Here is a 13597-nt window from a genome sequence, read left to right as displayed (position 1 = left end):
GAAAAGGAGTAGGAATTGCTGCCAAACCCTGCTGAACTGGAACATCTGTAGGAACAGCAGGAACCAGCAAGCGGGTGACTCATTGACGCGGGAAGAAAAAGACGAAGTAACAGAACAGTGCATGTCAGGCAGGATGGACATGAGAAAAAATGAGTGTGTTTGTGTGAAAGAGAAAAAGTGGAGGGAATGTGGTGCAATTTCCTTGTGGGTCCTCACTTGTTGCTGAGTATTTTTCTCCCATCCCATTTCAGCCTGTTCTCTTGCAACATTCATCCATCAATCACAAATTGTGAGTTCTCATTAAGGCAGAGAAAAGGCTTTTATACTCCCCACCCCCCCATAGCCAGCTAACACCAGTACTTGGTTTTTATTTTATTTTTATTATATTCATTGTGTATAATACTTTTAAGCAGTGATTTTGGCTGGTTAGAAAGTGAAAAGCAGTACACATGCTTTGGCACTTTCCCAAAGGAATTATAGTTAACCTTTGACTTATGAATACAGGAAAGAAAAAGAGATTAAACTGAAAATAAAGGCACAAAGGACAATTGTGGGATGTGGAGCCTTGCTAAAGGAGATATCTGAATACTAGCATCTTGGATGTGAGAGATATTTATGCATAATATAGAGCAATATAGTTGTATGAAATAATTATTTCAATTCCACTCAAGGCTGAATGAAAAAAAATCTTCAACAGTGTGAAATTATTGTAGTGTTTAATTTCTCTATGAAAGTAAAATAACTGTCCATTCCACTTGCTGATGAGATCTACATAATTAATCTATTGCAGTGTTGGATTAGATTGGGAGTTTATGTTTGTGACAGCAATTAGGGCAGTCACCATTCTCTTTTAACTGTTTTACTGCATGGGTTGACCCAGAACTCAGAGCAACGTGAAAATTATAAGTTTTTTAAGTTTTATTTTTTTAAAGGAAAAGAAAACTTGGTAGCTAACATATCTAGTCAATTAAAAAAACACAATGAAAACACAGCTCAATTAGATGAACATTTACCCCCCAAAAAGCAAAATTAACCTATACTTACATACTGGCTTAATACAGCTTAATAATTGAAAGTAGTGGCAACTGGAAACAGGTAACTTGAACATATACAAAGTTAGGACCAACAGGGATTTGTGCAGCAAGAACAGAAAACAAAAATGTACTGATACACTTAAAAGCATTAATTAGAGACCTTAAACTGGGCCTGGTGACCTAAACGACCCAATCAGCAGTGGACACATGGCAGAACCTTCTAGTATCTGAGAAGATCTTCTACTCCTAAGATGTAGCCCCCACCAATGGAACAATCTCAGCTGAATTCAAGTTTAAATTAAATGAAGAGAACCCTGTAATCTTGGGATAAACAGCACCTGGATTGCCATGGGAATGCAGGCAAAAGAATTCGCACAGATACCACACTACACATAGAAACAGGGTTAACTCCTTACTCAACAATGTTTTTACCAGCAATGATTCTAATTCTAGAAGAGTCATAGCCAGGGATGTAGGTATAGATTTTTATGGGGGGTGGGGCTCAGGAGGTGGGGCCAGGTCCCCACCTGCCCCTGGGGGCATGGCCATGCCTCCCCAATCCCCACCCCCAAGCTCTCTGAGGCCAGGGATGGCAGACTCTCGTGCCCTGCCCTCCCCTGCCCCCACCAGCTGGGCTCCCAGCCGGCAGCCCCTTCTGCCCTCCCCTCTGGGCAGAGGTGTAGCTAGGGAAAATGGAGCTCGGTGCAAAATCTGAGTTTTGTGCCGCCCCCACCATGGGCAGCTGCTGTGATGCTGGAATCCACCCCAAACAGCATCACTTTCAATGGTGTTTAAACTAGAGAGCCCAAATTCTCCTTTTAAATCCACCTTGAAGGGAGAATCTGGTCCCCAGTTAAAACAACATTGAAAGTGATGCTGTTTTGGGGTGAATTCTCCCCCACCCTGAAACAGCATCACTTTCAATGTTTCAATTGGAGACCTCAGATTCTCCCTTTAAATCCATGCCGAAGGGTGTGGATTTGAAAGGAGAATCTGGGGAAATTTAGACGGTGCCTGCTGTCAGGGGTGCAATTGTTAAGTTAGCAGCACCAAACTTTTAGGGTATCTTTAGGAGACTCTCCTAATGATACCACCCAGGTTTGGTGAAGTTTGGTTCAGGGGGTCCAAAGTTATGGACCATCGAATGTGAAGCCCCCATCTCCTATTAGTTCCCATTGGAAACAATGGGGGATGGGGGCACCCCCTTTCAAAGCCCATAACTTTGGACCCCCTTGACCAAACCTCACCAATCCTGGGTGGTATCAGTAAGAGGTTCTCCCGATGATACCTCCCAGGTTTGGTGAAGTTTGGTTCAGGGGGTTCAAAGCTTGGAGAGAATTGTTTTATTGGTTTCTACCATGATATCTTTCCCTTCCATTTTTCTTAGCAAACTTTATTTAAACTAACCAGCAGCATCTGTGATTATTTACTCTGCTAATTATTTTATATTTTTACATGAACAATATCTCATTTAAAAGAAAAAATGACACATATGTGGGATTACAGGAAAAACTAAATTTATTAATGGACTTTGTATGCTGAAAGGACATGTGGATGAGCTGCAAGCAGAGGAAACTCTGTGGGAACATTCAACAAATGGTGGCAGCATGAAGCCTCCTGAAGAAGGAAGAAAATGGCGGGAGCAAGCTGTGGAGAAACTGAAAGTGAGAGCTGGTAAGGGGAGGAGGGAAAATTGAAATTCTTTCCCTGCCAAAGTTTTATTTGTTTGCAGTATGCAGACAAAATGACCTAAAACAGATCTTCTTAAAATGTATGCAAGACGTTTTATTTGTGCTGTGCAGAAAGGCCAATGATTAGTTGAATTAGATATACTGCAATCGAATTAGATATGCTACTGCAGTTGAATTATAGATTAAACAATGGGCATAATTTGGATTGTACTCGACTAGTTATTATCCATCTGTAATTCTGACTTTTATTGTAATGTTATGACATTTGGTAGAAGATTTCTATATGACTGCATTTTAAGTTCTTTAAAATTTCAGTTCTATTTTTATTTGGAGAAAGCAGGAAATAAAGAAAATATAACCCTTTGCACACAGATTCTCATAGATGTAGGCATCTTTGCCAAATCCCTGGCAATTAGCAAGGAAGATCTTCACATCAGCTTTCTAATGTAAATATTATGTAAATATATCATGCTGTTTCTCCCTCTTTTCATTACCAAAATGCTCACAGTGATAACCACACAGTTTGAACACAGATTGGATTTAACTCACCAGCTTTCATTTCGTTTAAATAAACCTTAGAGAATGGAAGGCTAAATTTTATTGGATTTGATTTAGCCGCAATATGATTCAGATTGCAGCTATTGTAAGCAGAGGCAGCCAGGTACTCGATAAAGCTGACCATAAATAATTAACCACTTTAACTTTTAACTAAAGATAAGAGATAGGTCTTTTTTTAAAAAAAACCTGGTAACTGAAGTATCTGATGCTGTCATTGTTAAGCATGTCATAATCACTAATTACATATAAGATTAGAGGGCTTCAGAGTAGCGTATGCAGCAACCAGGTAAGCTAAAACAATGAAAAAGAAATGATGAAACTACATCTAAGGTTGGGGTGAAACGTTTGGCCATTGTTTCAATGTTTGAACCTTCCTACACGCAAAATGCATCCTTTGCAATATTAATGTAATCTAGATTGGCCAATTTAACATGCTGGCATAGAATTTTCAATAGCTCCAGGCACCAGAGTTTGAAGCCCAGCTTCTTCAAGAGTTGAGAATCAGCTGAGATAATAATCTTATACAAGGAGAGCAGGAACATGGAAAAGAGGATTCAGGATAAAGGAAGGTTAAGAGAAACTAAGCCAAGAGATAACCAGAGAGATTATATCTGTGCAATGTAACATTAATTGGCTAAACAACTTTTAAATTTCATGTACATAAAACCACAACCACATTACCAACAATTCTGCAGTGTTCTGTTTTCTGCAAGAAATTATCTTACACTGAGTATGACTAATATTATCTTAACAGTTACTCAGTGGTACTTCTGTCTATGAGATTAGTCCTTTCAACTACCAACTCAAATGATTACGCAGGCTACAGATTATACAACAAAAGCTTTAGATACAAAACAAGTTGTGTACAAACTGTCAGATAGTTTTCTCTCAATACCAACATTATTACAGACCCTAGGAAAAACTATCAATGGAAATTATCCCTATTTTCCAACTGCAATACATCAAAATGCATATACATTTTTTTTGCAAATAATATGATTTATATTGGAATGACTATGAGATCTTTGAGAATGAGACTTTCTGAAAACAGGAGTAACATCAGAATGGATAAGGAAGAAGCCCCCCTGGTTCAGCATTTCATTGAAGCAAACCACACAGACAGAAATTTCAAATTTGGAATATTACAACACTGTGATGACAAAAGATATATATCTATGGATATTAAGAAATATTTGTTGCAATAAGAGAATAGGTGGATTAATAGATTTAAAAGCCATATATTTGGATTGAACAAGAATCTAGATTTTTCCTGATTTATAGACTTCTTTAGATTAACAATTAGGGCATGTATCTTTAAAAAGTATGTTACACTTCATCCCCAGCTATTGGCAATTTTAGTATGATCACAAATACATTCAAACCTTGATCTTCAGCTGTTGCATTCAACCTAATCAAGCCACATTGGGTCAGGACATCTTTTATGAGTACTAAATTTCTAATTAGTTATTTAATATTTTAAAAATTATTTATTATACAGTTAATCATAGGAAGATTTATAGTTAGATGTTTATTACCCACTATATATTATATATTTATACTTATGATATTTAATAGTATTTGTGCTAATAATATGAAGAGGTGTGATTATGTCTGGATATTTATTCTATATTTATCATTATATTTATAGAACCCAATTTGCATGATGGCTAATCAAAATGTGTGTAGAGGATATAGCTCACTGATGAAGAATTAATATTCGAAAATGCTGGTAAATGCATGTGGTGTTTTGATGCAATATTGAAACAACCTCATCAGTACTTACGGGGTGACGGATCGCCCATATTCAAGCGTTGTCTTTGGAACCAGGGTTTCACATCCTTTTGGTAACTTTCCTTCTTGAAGGTTGTTGAATATTTCTGGAGAATTAACCAGTGATTACAGACATTGTACTAAATTCTATGGTCTTTCTAAGAAAGACCATAGTTTCTAAGAAACTAAGGCTGATTCCGCATGGGCCAAAAACAGCAGTGTGAGAACGGTGTGAAAATGGTGTAAAAGGGTTTAAAATGGTGTAAAAGAGGTTATACTGTTTTCACACTGTTTTCAGACCGCTGTTTTTGTCCCATGTGGAATCAGCCATTGTTTCATTGTTTCTACCCGGAATTGCGGCTTGGGAGGCCGCTCAGCTTTGCGGCTTAATTATATACTTATCAAAGACTCCCAAGAATCACCGATTACAGTAGTGTTGGGACTTAAAAGATACATTTGGACTTTCACCAACTGTTGCATTTGTTTATGTCACTTATTATATATTATATAGGATCCTTGACTTGTGATTATAGATGTTCTAATAGATTATATATAGAAGGTGATAAGTTTCCTTTTTTCTCACGGTGGTTGGGAATATAATCTTTCACTTGTATTAGTAAATATATTGACTTTACTATTTGAGTAGCAAGTAGTGCAGAACATTTTTCCTGGTTGGGCTTATATAGCTTTGTAGACACAACCCCCAAAAAATAATAATTAAAAAAAACTGATGGAAATACAGTGTGAGATGGCCAATAAGAGCTCAGAAAATGGCACCAATGAGGAAGTCCAAGGACTGTGGAGAGTTGTGGCAAACATTTTAAAGAGATTGCAAAGCAAGTGAAAATGTTTTCAACACATTTTCAAAAAAGAATCACTAGGGAACAGCATGCAAATAAAACATTTTTAGGCAGGCAATAAAACAGTTTGGGGTAAAAACCATGTGGAACTCCATGAAGGAAATGTTTTATTTCTTGCATGAAAATGTTTTATTTGTGTTGTGTGGAAAGGGCCAATGATACACCCCATATATTGTATACATATTTTTCTTTATATGTAAGTATATAATCAATAATTATTTTAAATGATAGAATAAATTATGAACGGTTCAATTTCGATTCAAATACCTTTAATGGCATATAAATAGGCCACTGCCTCTCGACTCCACGTTGGCTTGGAGGCAGCTTTGCACCTGCCACCACCAAGGCTTCTGGGCTCCACAAGGGCTCCACATGCAACCTTACAATTAAGATAAGTGGGTGGAGATGGGAAAGGGAAAATTGAGGGCAGTAATTCAAGTTCTGGTCTAATAGATGCAACTTTTATGGATGTTCAGGAATATATGGGTTTACTGAAAATTTTTAAGTCTATTAAACCCAAATCTGAATTTTCTTAATTCTTCTTTTGCACACCCCTACTTGTGGCCTTTGGCAAAGTCAAACATAACACAGTTCCAGATTTTAAAGAAGTGAAGGAGGGGCAAGAGAAGAGCCCATCCTTTCCCCCTCTACCCAATTCAACTCCAGGCTTCTACATGGATTGCAGCACCTCAGCAGAGCATAAGGGAGGGATCCAGGAAAGAGGGGCACATCAGGCATTCTAAACTGTTAATGGTCACCAGACTGCCAAACTCTGATCATGTTCTCCTGGAGTTTGTTATACAGTGGAAAGGGCATGCTAAGCATAGTCATACACTTATTCTAGATTTTAAGAAAGCAGATTTCAATAAGCTTAGAAATCTACTGGGCACAATCCCATGATCAAAAATACTAAAAGAGAAGGGAGTGCATGATGGCTGGAAATTTCTTAAAAGTGAGATCTTGAGGTCACAATTTCAAACAGTTCCAATGAGGAGGAAAAATGGGAGGAGTCTCAGGAAGCCAGGATAGCTGTCTAAAGAACTTTCAACTAAGCTAAGATTTTAAAAGGACATGTACAAGAAATAGAAAAGGGGGAAAGTCATCAAAGAGAAATTCAAACAAATAACCAGAAGGTGTAGGGAGAAAGTCAGAAAAGCTAAAGCTCACAATGAGCTGAGGCTTGCTAGAGAGGTTAAAAACAACAAAAAAGGCTTGTTTGTTATGTCCATAGCAAAAGGAAGAAAAATGGTAGGAGAAGATGGCAATATGCTAACAGGGGGTGGAGAAAAAGCAGAACTACACAACACCTTCTTTGCCTCAGTCTTTTCCCAAAAAGGAAACAGCGCTCATCCAGGGGAAAATTAAACAGAGGATACAGTAGGAGAAATTCAGCAAAGAAACAAGGAACTGGAAGATCCTGCTGGTGGAAGAACAGAGGGTGTCTCAGCCAGGGGGAAAAGGGAGAATAGTGAAGCCAAGGAAGGTGACCTGGGGTTTCTTGTCTCCTACTGCACAGAACTAGTCATCTTTGAACACCTCCTCAGGAGTCTTTAGCTTTCCCTCCTCTTTGCTGACCATAATGTTGCCAAATTTACAGCTGCAGCTTCTGCTTTACCACAAGGAATGAGACTCCCGTTTGCAGAATGAGCTACCTTTTCTGGCAAATGTGCCTCCTCCATTTCCTAGCAGCAGCTAATTAGAGGAATACAGTGCATACTCTGAGGAACATTCCATCTGTTCTGAACAATTTAGCCTCCCCACCTCCTAATAGCAACCTAATAAGGGGATGGTGTCTCACTGTACAATGAGCCATCTTTGCTGTGCAATTGGGTCACCCCCACCTCCTAGCAGTAGGCTAATTGGGAGGGAGAATGAGGCATATGTGCACTGCAGAACAAGTCATCTGTTCTGGGACAATTGAGTCTCCTCCACCTCATGCCACCACTCCTCCTCCACCTGCTGCCAGGGGCCACATTGGAGTTAGAAAGAGCCTCCAGGGTCATCTAATCCAATTTCCTACATAATGAAGGAAATTCACTTCCCCCACAGTGACCCCTGCTCCATGCCCAGAAGATGGCAAAAAACCTCCAGGATCCTTGGCCATTATATCATTGGTCATTATATCCCAGTACAGTCTGAAACTGTTTGCAGATATTAATGGAAGCAGCAAGCAAGAAATTCACACTCATCCATTGTTTTCATTGTTAGTATTTGTTTTTAATGTTCCTATATGAATGGGAAACTCATGTAATTCCTTCCAAGTGAGATAAGTTTTTACTACTACTGCCATTGATACATTTCACCATTGAGCATGTTAACTTTTTGAATTTTCTAAATTACACTTTGGAGTAATTTTCAAACAGATTGGATCAGTGGTGGGATTCAAACATTTTAACAACAGGTTCCGATGGTGGTGGGATCCAAATAATGGCTGTTAAAAAGTATTTTTAAAATATTTTAATATCACTTTTTAAAATTTAAGTATTAAAAATATTAATACTTAATTAAAAATATTTTAAGTATTAAAAAAGTGATATTTTAAATTTTAACAACAGGTTCTACAATACCTTCGGAACCCCCCGAATCCCACCTCTGGATTGGATCCATGGAAAACAGAGGATAGAGGAGTTGGGTATGTCTATTGTCAAATCAGGCTCCACTCACACCCTCAACTCCCCCCGCACCCCGCAATCCAATGCTTGAACAAATCTAAAAGTAAGGTTGAAATGAATTCATGGTAGACTTTCTCCTAGTTACCAGTATGAGTTTTGGAGCATATTAACACCTCTGCAATTACTAGTCTAATATCTCTTGTTTTTAAAAGGTCACACCTTCAACAAATATGCTCATTTTAAAAGGCTGTTGTGCTTTTGATATACACTGAAGAAACAGCAGAAGTCCCCCATTTCTCTTCATATTTGAAATGTTTATCTGGACACTCTAGGAAGAGAACCACTATGGTCAAGTAGCTAGATTGATGGCCTTGATACACTAGACCTAGCCATGATATAGAATTGATTGATGGCATTAAGGAAGTGCCTGTAACAGTAACAGGAGCTGTGAGTGCATTTAGTTTTCTGCCTGTGCTGAATGTGATAAAGATGTGCAAAAGCCTGTATATCACTCAGCATCAGTACAGGAAGATATATGTTTGGAAGGAAAATGGGCAAAAAGCATTACAGTGTCTCAGCTTGTAGCTACAAATAATTCTCTCTAGCTGGTAGCATTACTGGTGAACTCAACATGGCTTTTTTTCCTTTTAAAAATATACCATTTTAAAATAAAAATACACTCACACAACTCAATCTTCTCTCATGGATTAGTTAAAATATTTTCAGTGTTTTCCAGTGCTAAACTAGCTTTTGTCTTGTCTACAGTTGCTATATATTTCAGTTTAGATATTCTACCAAGTTTGACCTCACAAATCCCATTTTGTTCACTAAATATTGGTTACATTTGGCAAATGTTTCAAAATGGTTGAAAGTACATATTAAATACAAGCAAATAGGTTTAGACAAAGCCAAAGGTAAACATGGTCCCATGTTTTCCTCCCCTCTTCCCCATGAGTGGAGGAGAGTGGAGAAAATGTTCATAGTGACAGTTGGTCATTATGAGAATGAACCTCGGAAGTTCCACATTAAGTGATTTATTCAAATTGGAGGAAGCAACCATTGATGACTTGTTCTTTTGTTTGCACTAGAATTCCAAATTAGAATTAAACTGTAGTTAAAAAGCCTGGTCCCAGGTTCAAATCCATGGTCAGCTACGAAGCTCTCTGAACTGGTCATTCTCTCTCCCTGCCTAACCCACCTTGCAGGATTGCTGTCAGGCTAAAATGGAGTTAATGGAACTGCATACCCCTAACTCCTTGGAGGTAGAGTGGAATAAAAATTTAATAAAAACATAGGGAGCCTGTCAAGGTCTTTCTCATGTTCTAGCCACAAGTCACAGTTTTGCTGCTCTTTCTAGTTGCTACCACCACTTCTGGTAAAATCCAGCCTCCCTCTCTCTAGCATGGTTGCCCAAAGCCAGTCTTGCAGGTGTATCGCTAGCATGCCAAGTAACCAGGCAAGTGGATAAGGACAGTTAATCTCCAGGTAAGCAAGATTTTATCGCTACAAGGCACAAACTCAGGGTATTGCAAAGATCTTGGGGCATTAATGAAAATAAACATAAAGAAAGTATTTACAATCTAGGTTGTGTCTGATCTGGGAAGATGCAGGATGCGCCCACCCTGGTGCATCAGCATCTCCCTGTTGTGTCATTTCCCTCGGTCATCCCTCATAGCAAACACATGCTCCCCAGAGTTCCAAACCAGCAGGGAGGTAGAAAGGATCCAAGAAGAAATCAAGAAAGGATGCCCTGTTCTGACAAACAGCATGGTTTCCTCTTCTTCCTAGACATGAAGATGCCTGGACCTCATTCCATCACCATAATCATCAAAGCATCTTCTGTCCCCCCCCCCCCAGCACCCATCCCTTGCCTCTCATCTCATTACAAGCCCTTGAGCCAAAGAACTTCCAAGGCTTATTGTTTAATAACAGACTACAGTTTGTTATTAATAAATCTTCATGCATCCTTAGACTATACCTTGAATTGTCCTTATTTTAAAATACACATATAAAGCAGTCTTATACTGAGCTCAAACACTGATCCATATGAGTGTCCAGCAGTGGTTTCCATGGTCTCAAATAGAGAACTTTCTGCATGTAATGCATGTGCTATACTACTGAAGTACAGTCCAAGTACAGTCCATTTGAAACCAACAGGTTTCAAAGGCAGGGGAGATCACATTGCTCCCAGGGGACATCATATAGCTTACCACTCCAAAATACTCACACAACTCAATCTGTTTTGTTCTGTACATCCTACATGAAACTCTCAGTGGTTTAGACCTCAGTATTTCACCTGCAACATTGGAGGTACAATTCTGATCCCCTCCCCTTTATAGGGTTGGTGTAACAATTTCTCAAAAAATGAATAATCTAAGTGCTAAGTATTTTCTTTTAATTCATCCCACTATGTTTCAATCCAAAAATTAACAGTCAGGCAGATATTCTGATTCACAGTACATCTACATGAGCACCTTGTACACAGTGTGTTTGTAAGTGTGTATTTCATAATGCTACCTACCTATATAATGGTCATGTGTCAGGAAGCCTTAACTGAAGAGTGTACACTAAGTGTTAGGAGACCCACGTCTCACACACTTAGGAAACAAAAGAGAGCTACTCTTTAAGATGCAAATAGACATTAAACTATTTTAAGGTCTTGCTCAAAACGAATCCTACACTATAATCCACATGAATCTTGATTCATAAAGCAGAAAAAGCATAGATAGACCTGATCAAAATTCTTCATTTGTTAAACACCCAGACCAAAGACAAATTTCTCAGAGCCAGTTGCTGTTTTCCCTCTAGTAATTTTAATATATATATTGACGTCTGTCAGAACTATTCTATTATATTGCTATGTGAGTACCCACTCTGCTGGCCACCCCTGCAGGGTAGGCCACCTTGGCCTCACAGGACCTCAGCTACCCTTCTGGAATAGGATATAACTCTGGCTTCTTTAATTCTGTCAGATAGTTAACAGCACTTCTCCTTCCTTTTGCCCTGCCTTCCTTTTATCCCTTTCAGGAGATTCTCTTCGTCCTGGGAGCTCCCTGCTCCAGCCTCCTAGTGCCTGGTGAGCTGTCTGTTTTGCCCTGCCCATCTGAGACTGACTCTTCAGCCTTCCTGGCCCTCCTCCTTGATTGCAGCATGGCTGGTGCTATGCTGGCCCGGCTCCACTCTCTAAGGCTGTTATGGAATGTTGATTGCAGTTTGGTCAGAGCTGTGCTGCCTCCACCCTCTTCCCTGGAATTCCCGAGGCTTGCTGTTGTTGCTCAGGTTCTCTTGCCATTTATCTGCTGTTCCTTCTTGCTGCTTGCTTCCTGGAGGTCCCTGCTTGTTGTGGTAAGGCCAGGGGTGGGGCTGCTCCAGTTGTGGGATGCTCCAGGGTTCCTGGGTGAGCATTTGTGACAAGGAGGGGGTGGAACAAGCTGCTGGGTGCTGGAACACAGTCCTGTGTCTGGACATGTTAGCAGCTATGAATTCATGGAAAAAGCTAGAATTCTTCAATACAAATGAGGAGCATTCTGAAAACAGAAGTGATCAATACATCAGGACCACTCTATTGGTATCTTTCCTGTTATCCTTTTCTAACAAAGTTGCGATAAGAAGATATTTTGGGATATAAGACGCTGGACCATTGGGCTAATCCACAGTAACTGCAACATTTTTTACATGAGTTGGAAACAAACAAAGGGTTTTTTTTTTTGCCTTCCTACCCTGGCTATGGGCTTCCTGGAAGCATCTGATTGGCCAGCATTAAAAAGAGGAAACATGACCAGCGGGACCCTTGGTCTGATCCATTACAGCTCTTCTTATAAGATGTATTTTTTAAACCAAGTGAATTCACCAAGGCAGTTTCCATCTTGACATCTGAAAAAAAAGAACACACCTCATTTATAGCCCCAGGGAACTCTGTAGTTCACAGTGGTGATATCAGAGGACCATTTTATTTACTGTGGATAAACTAGCTCTACGAGGACAAACACAAATAAAACAATGTTTTTTTTAAGTAGTGCAGAATCTAAGAGTTTGTAATGGGAAGGGAAACCTGTGATCTCCAGCAGTATCCAAAGTCACAAAAAGATTAGGTTTAAAACTGACAGGATTCCAGAATCCACCCACTGTCAAATATAAGGTAAGTTTTTAAAAAATCTTTATTTGAGATGTTTCACTGCTTTGACTTGATTGAAATTTTTCAGACATGGCATTATTATCATGGAGGTAAAGGCTGTGACTGCCCTGCCACAACCTTTTCTTTCTTTGCCTTTTTAGCAGAACCTTCGGTATGGAAGGAAGATTTGAAATCTAAGAAATTGTTCTGAGGGCAGCAGAAGGCTGCTTAATCAACTGTTCAATTGTTCAAACCTCCCTTTGATACCAAGAGGTGTCAATGATAATGATATGAAAGGGAACTGTTGAACTACATCTTCCAAGCATTTCCCATAAAATCCCAACTGGTAACAGATAAAGAAAACTGATTGCAACCACAAAGTCTGCATGTTGCAGGCTCAAAATACGTGAACCAGACCAAAGGATATAGCTCAGAATTGCAATTTCCCTCTTTTACTCAAAATCAGATTCTGTCATGAAAACTGTAACTGAAACATTTTCTCTTATAGAATTTGAGGTTCTTACAGGCTCCATACCCAGTGCAGACATTTCTCCTATCATGAAATCATCTCAGTTCTACACTGAAACATAGAGCGATTTCCCACTGGCGATTAATCCTGGGATAGTCACCTGAAATATCCAGGTTTCCTCACGCTCTCCCCACTGCTGAACTGCAGAACACAGATCAGTCCCATTTCTGGTGCTCCCCCCCCCCTTTATCATAGGATCTTCCTTTATCATGGGATTTTCCTGTTTGTATATGCACCTTTTTGGGAAAAAAACATTCCAATGGGAGCTAATAGGAGCTGGGGCTACACATTTGAGGGCCCATAACTTTGGCCCCCATGAACCAAACTTCACCAAACCTGGGTGGTATCATCAGCAGAGTCTCCTACTGATACCACCCAGGTTTTGTAAAGTTTGGTCCAGGAGGCCCAAAGCTGTGGACTCCCAAAGGG

Source organism: Sphaerodactylus townsendi, linkage group LG02, assembly GCF_021028975.2.
Source record: "Sphaerodactylus townsendi isolate TG3544 linkage group LG02, MPM_Stown_v2.3, whole genome shotgun sequence".
Lineage (NCBI taxonomy): Eukaryota > Metazoa > Chordata > Lepidosauria > Squamata > Sphaerodactylidae > Sphaerodactylus > Sphaerodactylus townsendi.
Note: the sequence above shows the minus strand (reverse complement) of the source record.